This window comes from Grammomys surdaster, unplaced genomic scaffold, assembly GCF_004785775.1.
Source record: "Grammomys surdaster isolate TR1022 unplaced genomic scaffold, NIH_TR_1.0 98, whole genome shotgun sequence".
NCBI lineage: Eukaryota > Metazoa > Chordata > Mammalia > Rodentia > Muridae > Grammomys > Grammomys surdaster.
The window spans coordinates 10,201,100-10,210,680 of NW_021604577.1; the positions used below are offsets into that span (position 1 = coordinate 10,201,100).

The 9,581-nt window shown below is 40.0% G+C and overlaps 1 pseudogene; it reads right to left on the bottom strand.

Annotated features, from left to right (window-relative positions):
* Nucleotides 1–2,836: 2,836 nt before the first annotated feature.
* On the bottom strand, nt 2,837–4,081 carry LOC114633399 (annotated as a pseudogene).
* Between the last annotated feature and the right edge of the window lie 5,500 nt (nt 4,082–9,581).

The following is a 9,581-nucleotide window of genomic DNA, read 5'->3' on the forward strand; positions in this document are numbered from 1 at the left end:
CATTTCAGGTGCAACTGTAGAGTAACAACTACATAGACAGCTTGACCATAAACATGGGTTATATTTCAAATTTCCTGAGTTATTTGATAAACTGGAAAGTATTTTTTTTTTCTGTAGAAAATAGTAAAGATAACATTTCACAATAAATCCATTTAAACCAAATAATGTCCAAATTCTATGTATAAATATTGTTTAGATTCTGGGATCCAGAAGAAACCTCACTCAGGCCTGCTAGACCTCCATCAACAACCATCTGGCCAGAGTTCAAGGGAAAACCTGAATCTAATTGGAAAAAAGGACACTGCCTCAACCACCAGGAGCTGATTTGCTGTTCAGGGCTCTTTTGCCATGTGTTCTAGAAGGACAGTTAGCAGGAAAAGATCACACTAACACCAGAGAATAAGCCTGACGATCTCAGTTGATCTAACAATTGGGTAAAAGAATGATGGAGTGTGTGATTCTGATTTTCCTTCTGAGCCTGTTCTAAGACTCCCTGTACATAATCTCTAGCAAGGCATCTAGTAGGTGGGACATTCCCCAGAGAAAGGACATCTGAGAACTCTGGCAGTTACTCCTGGGCTAGGTGCTGTTCTGAGCTCTCTAGTTTCCTCAAAGCAATGGCTCGAAACGGCACGGCTTGACTTAGAATTCATTGAGTGGCGAATAATTTTCAGTGGAGAAACAGCCTAAAAGAATTAGATCTTACGCTGTGTCTTAAGATCTAGGCCACCGAGAAACAAAATTGTTCATTCTGACCCTTGAAATCCTCCCCCTCCCCGACTGACCACAAGGAGATATAGCCCACTGAAGAGCAATGATCTTTGACGTCATCATCATTCAAAACATGCTTCCTCCCTCCTCACTCGTGAAGATGAAGAGCGTCTTTGTGGCTTTTTTTTTTGAAACATTCTTCAGCAATGCTAACTGAGTCCCCGTCTTCCCTTAATTACTACCTCTTGATAAATCAATCTTCCAAAAGTAGGGCACGAGCATTTAAATACCATGTATCCAGTCTCATTAACGATGGGAAAAATCTAGAGATTTCAGACATGTGGGACTGAACTTAAAAGACACTGGCTCTGATGAAAATGTACGTCTATATACACTGTCTGTGGAAAATGCTCTGGAACACCAGTCATCTAATGAGAAACTGAAAGTATGGGGAGACAGTATGGAAAGAATCTATACTGTTGTGTTCCTTCCTCTACCCTCAGAGCCTGGCACAAACTGGCTTTTGAAAATCGTTGCTCAGTATCAACCTAAGCAGACACATACAGACAGGAACAATTATTTGTGAGACGTTCAGGAGGCCAAGGAATACCGAGTATAAGGGGGGGGATAAAAAGATCCCACTCATGTGGTCCTCCAGAGATTAAGGCATCACTTAGGGACTTTCTTTGGAGGATATGAGTAAGAGATGCTTTTAGAGACTAGAGATGGAATTTTTTTGTGAGGCACATGCATACTCAGCATGTGTGAGGTTCTGGCCTCATGCCCCAATACACACACACACACACACCCACACCCACACACACACCTCGATGAACTTGCGAGATCGACATACGATGTTAGGCAGGTAGTGCTTTGTTTTATTTTGTAAATCTAGGACAGAACATTGGATTAAAGACTCGACGAATTCCTATCTTTTCAAAACGAAGACACTTGACAACGGTTAGATAGGACAGTTCAGAAGCCCATCTCTCTGAAAGGAATGGGGGCTGAGCACGTGATTAAAAAGGAAGGAAACACTGGGGCCTTCGACAGTGAGGAAGGGCATTGGGGTTCATAGTGTGAACAGTTCCTTCCTGTCTCTACACACCAACCAAATGCTTCACTAAAACTCAGATTTTGGCCTGCTGTGGATTGCCTCGGTGCTGTTTGTATTTTGATGCTGATCCTGGCCCCAGGAGCGGATCACATACTCAGGTGATTCCATGTGTACCTGCTGCCCAATTTAACTGGTCAAATAAAGGCTAGAGCTTGTGATTGGGCAGTGGAAGGGAAAGGCCGGGCTGGTAGTGTGAGAGAAGGGAGAGAGGAAGGAAGAAGAGAAGAAGGAGATGGAGGAAGAGGTGGAAGATGGAGCAGACCCATCTGGCCTGGAGGAGCCTCAAGTAGCTAGGGATTTCATAGCTGGGGAATAGAGTAGTGTAGTTCTATATCTGCCCAATTTAGCTGTGCAGCTTATAAATATAGTAACTGAGTTGTGTATTCTTTGCACGGGAATATTGGTGTTGGCGATTTACTGATACAAATCTGGCTGGTATAAATATAAAAGTCTCTAGTGTGTTCCTTTCGCCGAGCTAAGGTGGGCTGAGGAGACTGGAGCCATGATGGCGTTCTGTAGATAAGCCACAGGGGTGGATGGCCTGAGGAACATGAATGGTAGCTCTAAGTGTTTTCAGGAAAAACTGGTTTGATCAGCTTAGCAAGCCAGCCTCAGGAACTAGGGCCAGACAGCCACTTGGAGCTAGCTGTGGGGACTGGGCGAGACCGCTGATGCCAGCACCTAATCGGAGAAAAGGTGTAATTTTTTAAAATTACACACTATACTGGCCTTTGTTTGGGGGACTGTTACTTTTTTTTTTTCCTCCTCTGGTTGCTGTTCTATGAAGTTTGTATTTCCTGCTTGCTGCTGCCCCAGTCCGGTGAAGTTCCTGTTTCCACTCTACTGTCCTCTGAAAGCACTATGGTTGCCATGCCAACAACCTCTGCTAACTCTGTATCCTCCAGGGGTTCTCCCATCTCCAGTTGCCCCATGACCACAGTAATTGCTTCAGTGCGGACATCAAAACAAACTCCCGGCTTTCCTTGGAGGAAGACAGGGCATCCCACTTTATAGCGTATTCCGTGACGGCTCCTGGGCTTCTTTCTTGGTTTCACAGAAGACGATAGTGCACCCTTGATGACCACTGTACACTTGCTTCACATCACTAATACTCCGTGCTCTCTCAGTCCAGCGATGCTTGATTGTCAGGTGCTCTACAGTTCTGGCTGCTGAGTCTTTTTTATCTATCAACTCTACTTGTTCCTATGTAGCTTTCGTGTGTTTCTTAGTAACGATAATCAACCAATGAGAGCAAGTTGCAGAGAGAAGCAATGTTTGGGATGTCTTCAGAATCTTTCCTGTATGCCATACCCAACATCTAGTCAGCTTCATCCAGGGCAACGTATTTGAGTTGGATGAGGTTTAGCTTGTCGTTCTGCAGGTGGTCTTTAATGTGACCCGAGATCCCGACCAGGATATCAACCCCACTCTGTATTTGTTTGATTTGACCTGGAAGGAGTGTTACCATAAAAAACAAGCCATAGATAGCGTTTTGTGACGTCCCTGAAGTCTTTGCTCATTTGATTTGCTAATTCTCTTGTAGGTGCAAGAACTCGTACCTCGGGAGCATGGTTCCTCTTCCTATCTTGTAGCCTACCCTGCAGATTCTCAGTTAAAGGGATGGCAAAGGAGAATGGCTTCCCCGTTCCTGTCCAAGCCTGGGTAATTACGACTTTCCCACTGTGCACACGGGCTCTGTCTTGCTCCCCAGCTTTGAGAAGCTTGACAGTCTCTTCAGATACGGGAAAATTAGAGAAAGGTCGTTTTGTTTTGTTCCACAGGAGCTTCCTTTTCTGTCTCACCACCACTTTCCTCACCCGGAGCTTCACTGACACTTGAGTTTGATTCAGAACGAGAGAATCCCTTCTTCAGCTTGCGACTTTTCTCTCAGGTGTCTGCATTTGCTTCCTTTCATTTTCATTTTCTTGGGCTTAGGAACATTGGCTTCTTCTTTAGAAGGCTCCCGGTCTCTATTTCTTTGATTTTTGTAGAAAGCGTTCTCTTCTCAAGGGATTCCTTTTCTTCTTGGAGGTTTTTCTTTTAGAAGCAGTGTCATCTTGAGGTGCCTCCTCTTGCTTTTTGACCTTCTTGGATTTAGGGGGACCTGTATCACTTGAAGAAGGCCCTTTCTTTTTTACTTGCTTTAGATCTGGAGGAAGCAGCCTCTTCCATTCCGTCTGTTGCTTCTTCAGGTCTCAGATTTTGGGTTTTCTTTTCTAGCTTTCTTCTCACTTGAGTCAGCAGCATCTTCATTCTCTCCTCAGCTGAGTCTGATCCTAACCTGGACTCGCTGAGGAGTTGTCCTGGCTTTCTTCAGCCTGAGCTGCTCTAGCCCACCAGATCCCTTAACCACGTGCCCACCTTTTTGTTTCCAACACAAGATTTCTTATTGCCCTGGAGCTCTGAGATCTGGCTGTCTCTGCCTCCAGCAAGACTAACTGCCCAATTTTTTTTTTTTTTTAAATGTAGGTTCTGGGGATTTAACTCAGACTCTTGTACTTCAAGGCAAGCATGTTGCTGCTTAAAGCATCCCCTCAGAGCTCTGAAAGCATGTTTGTCCTTCCCTACTTGATGTGTTAGAGTTTGAGAGGGTTGCATAGTTAACTCATGTTTGTGTTCCAACATTTGGAATAGTACATAGATTTTATATTTTTTTATTGTGGTTTTATTTTTACCAATAAAACTTATTTACTACATTACCACTTTTGTCTTATATTGTCAGAGATTAATATTTTTTGACATTTTCCAGTGAATTTAATCTAAATTTTGATTTTAACAGTTTTATATTTATTGTAGGCAAGTTTCTTTTAAATCTGTTTATGTTTATTATCCTTTTATTTGAAATAGATTTTAAAATAACAATATTTAAGACATAACTGATAGGCTAGCCTATTTCTGAAACGTGCTGGGTGAAATAACTCATGTAGTATCATTCCATTTGTATAAAATGTCCAGAATGAGTAACTCTGCAGAGACATAAGACGAATACTGTTATTGTTATAACATAAATGGAATCCCTTTAAGGATTCTACAGCTGCGTCTTAATTTGTGTATTTATAATTTATAGTTATATATAGTTAACTTATAGTTATATATAGTTAATTTATAGTTTTGGGATACAATGATAGAATAAATAACTTTTAAATACATGTATGTATAGTTTCAGAATAGCCTGCTTAAAAGTGTGTTTTGTCTTTAGAATATCTTCATAACGTGTTAGGTCTTTAGAAAAATCTTCAAAATCACATGAGACAGGAGAGGAGATTTTTCTAGACTCCACCTTCCTCCTTTCCTGGAGGGAACACTGTCTGATTTGAAGAGCCTGAGAGTATTTCCTATGAGATTTGCTGTTTACTGACTGTATGTTTAAAACCTTTTCTGAGGTAGCATGCTGAGACACTCAGCTGATGATGCAGTAAGCCCCTCTGAAAGGCTGAGGTTGCTTGCTGCTTGGGAAGGACACTTTCCTCAGCAAGGCTGGCCAGAGCCCCTGGGCTGGGAGGAACATCCAGAATTCCTACAAGGAGAAGACAGAACCAAACAACAGTGGTTATGATATGCAACATTTGCAGTCTTCCTGGCCATTGACAATAGATCTTTCACCCACAGAGGTCTTAGTTATGGCTATCATCTGAACATCTGAAAAAGATGTCTGCTACTTACAACCTCCCAATTGTATCTTACATTTATTTGTTGGGAAGGGTATTTGAGTAATTTTGACAAGCTTACTGTATTGTATGAATCTGGGTCAGATCGAGAGATTCATGCTATGTTATCGATGATTAATGTCTGGTTTCTTACCACTAGCACACTTCTAGTTACCCAGCCTAATTTTCCTTTTCCAACAAGCAAAGTCCTATGTGTTCATGTACCTTTGCTTACTTAGCTGTTGGATAAATTGCAGTAAGCTTCTCTTGTGGCTATGTGAATACATGTAATTGTTTGAATAGGAGACAAAGTGGTGAGCTCTGTGGGGAGCCTTCACAGTGTTTTTAGGGTCTGCCTGCTGATAAGAGTGTATTCCCTTGCTGTTTTTTCCCTCCTTTCTGCTTTCTCAAATGTGTATGTGAAATCTGCTGTCTTGTCAGCCATATTTGCCTATGAGATAGCTTTGAGAAGAAGAGACGCAGGAACTCAGCAGAACATAAAGATAACAGATGGTTGCTTTCTTCTCTACCCTGGAAAAGCCATTATAGTCTTAGAAGGGAGATCCATGGATTTCTCTTAGCTGGAAGAGATATCTATTGACTTACTTATTCCTAACTTAATTTTTTCTATTGCTTGTTTTAATTCCAACAGATAAAATAGGATTTACCTATAGCTGTGAAGCCTGGAGGACAAAGAAATCAGATGTATTCTGGCTGAGAAGTTGTTTTAAAACAGTTTCAAAAAATAGAGAAAAAATTACAATGTCAATATTATAACTGAGCATAAACAAATCAAAACTAAGAAATATAGAGACAAAGACTTTGCTATAGCAAGTGGAGATGAAAGGTTTAATTACACATTTGTAAATGAGCTGAGAGAGGTAAGGGAAGCATAATTTTATTATTCCCACCATTGCAACAAAGGTTAAAAAAACTACTGTACCACAGTGTGGTGGTTTGAATATGCTTGGCCCACGGGAAGAGGCACTATTAGGAGGCATGGCCTTGTAGGGGTGGGTGTGCCTTGTTGGACGAAGTGCATCACTGTCAGGGTGGGCTTTGAAGCTCTGCCCAGTGTGGAAGAGTCTGTTTTCACTTAGCTGCCTTCAGATGAAAATGTAGAACTCTCAGCAACTCCTGCACCATGCCTGCTTTGATACTGCCATACTCTTCTGCCTGAACCTCTGAACCTGTAAGCCAGGCCCAATTAAATGTAGTCCTAATAAGAGATACCTTGATCATGGTGTCTGTTCATAGCAGTAAAACACAGAGAAGGACACATAGGCAGCAGATATTTGTGTGTCAATTTCAAATGTACTTTAAATATGCTGTATTATGAATTCATAGTTTCTTGCATTTGACCTGATATTTCTCTAATGTTAAAGTATCCAAAGCCCCAAATCAATGATATTATCTCAGTAGGTTTGGTATAATAGTACTGGTTAAAGATTAGAAAAATGTACATGGAAGGAACTCAATAGACTTGAGAAAATCATCTGTTAGGGTGAGGTGATCTAGTTAAATTCCACAGGCTATCATTTGAAACCTTTCAGATGTTCTGCAATTATAAATATATTTGGATTTTCAAAAGAATAACATTACACATTATATAACACAGGGAGGTATATGACAATGAGTTGAAATTAGGTTTGCTAATATTTGTGGAAGAAAATGATGTTAGTACAAATAGGGTTACAAAATTTATTAATACTTGTCATCAGTTCTCTTGGCCACCATATGATTTAGGAAGGAATTCTGCTTTCAGTGTTTCTCAGACTCTTGATGTGGACACTTAGGACTTGGGATGCTGTGGCCATACACAGGTTAAAGGCCTGAGATGGAGTTCACAGGCAGAAACATGCCTGTGGGAATGCTGGTCTTTACAAGCTATTTCAGCAGACTAACATGACTTTAGGAAGGTGAGGATTATTAGACCATGCCATGCTTATTCTCTCCTGTCAACATTCCTGACCTTTTCATTTTCTCACTCTTTTAGATTTTTGATCCTTAGCATTATACTTCATGAGAAAGCATTCCTGAGAAAGAATGTCTATTTCCTCACACATCAGCGTCAGCTCGACTGAATACTGAAAACTACAAAATAGTTTTTTTCCCTCTGAAGGTTTTGTAGACGTTTCCCTGATGACTAACAGAGTATATTACTTGTTTGTATGTATTAGTATGCATTTATTTACACTTACCTCCTTTCCTTGCCTAAGTGTTTATTGAAATGTTTTTTTTTTTTGGTCTGAACTCAAAATATTGCCAGTGTGTCTATTTGTAAATTTTACATGAGATGTAATGAGATTTTTAGATAAGTGTATGTAGTGGTTTGAAAAAAACGTGGCTCCCGTAGACTCATACGGAGTGGCACTATTAGGAAGTGGTCTTGTTAGAGTAGGTGTGGCCTTGTTGGAGGAAGTGATCACTGGGGGCGGGCTTTAAGGTCTCAGATGCTCGAGCCATGCCCAGTGTGACAGTTACTTCTTGCTGCCTTCAGGTCCAGATGTATAACTCTCAGTGCCTCTCCAGAACCACGTCTGCCCACATGCTCCCATGCTTCTGCCATGACAATAGTGGGGCATACTTCTGAACTGTAAGATGGTCCAGCTAAGCGTTTTTTCTTTATAATAGTTATCATGATCAAGGTAACAGTAAAACCCTAAATAAGACACTATGCATTTCAGTTGTCTTTTTTTCCCCTTTGCTTTCTGCTATTTCAATTATTTTATTTCCTGTTAGAGTCTATAGTTCTTAGTCTGTATCTTTTGTCTCTGTCCCCTATGTCTAATATGCTGATGTGATTTCCACTTGTTTATCTCTCTACTTTATGATGGAATCTTTGATTTTGTGCTTACATCACAATTACATTTTTAAAAATTAGCTAATTTTTATTTTACGTGAGTTGATATTTCACTTACGTGTATGTTTTGGCACCATGTGCATGTAGTGACTTCAGTGACCAGAGGAGGGTGTTAGAGCTTGTGGAACTAGAGTTACAGGTTATTGTCAACCACCATATGGATGCAGAGAACTGAACCCCAGTCATCTGCTAAAGCCACAATACATTTTCTTGTTAAAGTTTGGTCTAAAGTGTCTTAAACTCTGATTGTCTTATTGGTTTTTTACAATCATATCTGCATTTTTATTTTTGTTTTTTTCTTCCTTTAATCTCATTAACTTTTTGCCTATGCTTTTTTTTTATGACATTCAGATCATATATCCTACTGTCAAATGTTTCCTTACTGAAGTAGGCTTCAGACATGAAAATGACCTTGGGCTAGGACAGGGAAGTAGGCTCAGATATTGTAGCCATACTGATAAAGCCTTTAGAAACAGTGATCACGGGAGTGTTCACATAATTGGGTTTACTGCCTTGCTTGTTCATTGACTATTTGTGTTTATTGTCTTGCTTGTTCCTTGACTATTTGCATCTATTGTATTGTTAGACCCTCAACCTAGAACTGACCTTAGTACATGCATGTAATTAAAATGGTATAAAAGCATAAAGGAGGAGGGGGTACAGGATAGGGGGTTCTAGGGAGGGGAAATGGGGAAAGGAGATGACATCTGTGTTGTAAATAAATAAAATATCCAATAAAAAAATGAAAAAGTTTCCTTACTGTTAATTGATTTCTGTAGAAAACTATTTTTAGAAGACAGTTATTTCATTCAAAGTCTTCTTGATTCCAAGTTTATGTATTCACTAACATAACCAATTTTTGTTGAATCTTTTAAAATAATATTTTTATTTATTGAGAACTTCATACATGTATATAATGAATTTTGATCATACCTTTCACTCCTTAACTCCAACTCTTCTCTTCAGGATCCCCAACAACATATTTCCTTTTAAACTGAATGAGCCCCTCTCTGTCTCTCTGTCTCATTCATATATGTATATGATGTACATGTATATGTTTATATCTATATTATCTGTATCTATTGCAATCTACATATACATATCTATATCCTGACAGGTCTATATATTTAATGTTGTCTATATGCACATGGGTGTGAGGCTACTCACTGGAGCATAGAAAACCTACTAGTGGTCACATCCCTGACAAAAACGGATTCTCTTCCTCCCTGAAGTCATAAACTAA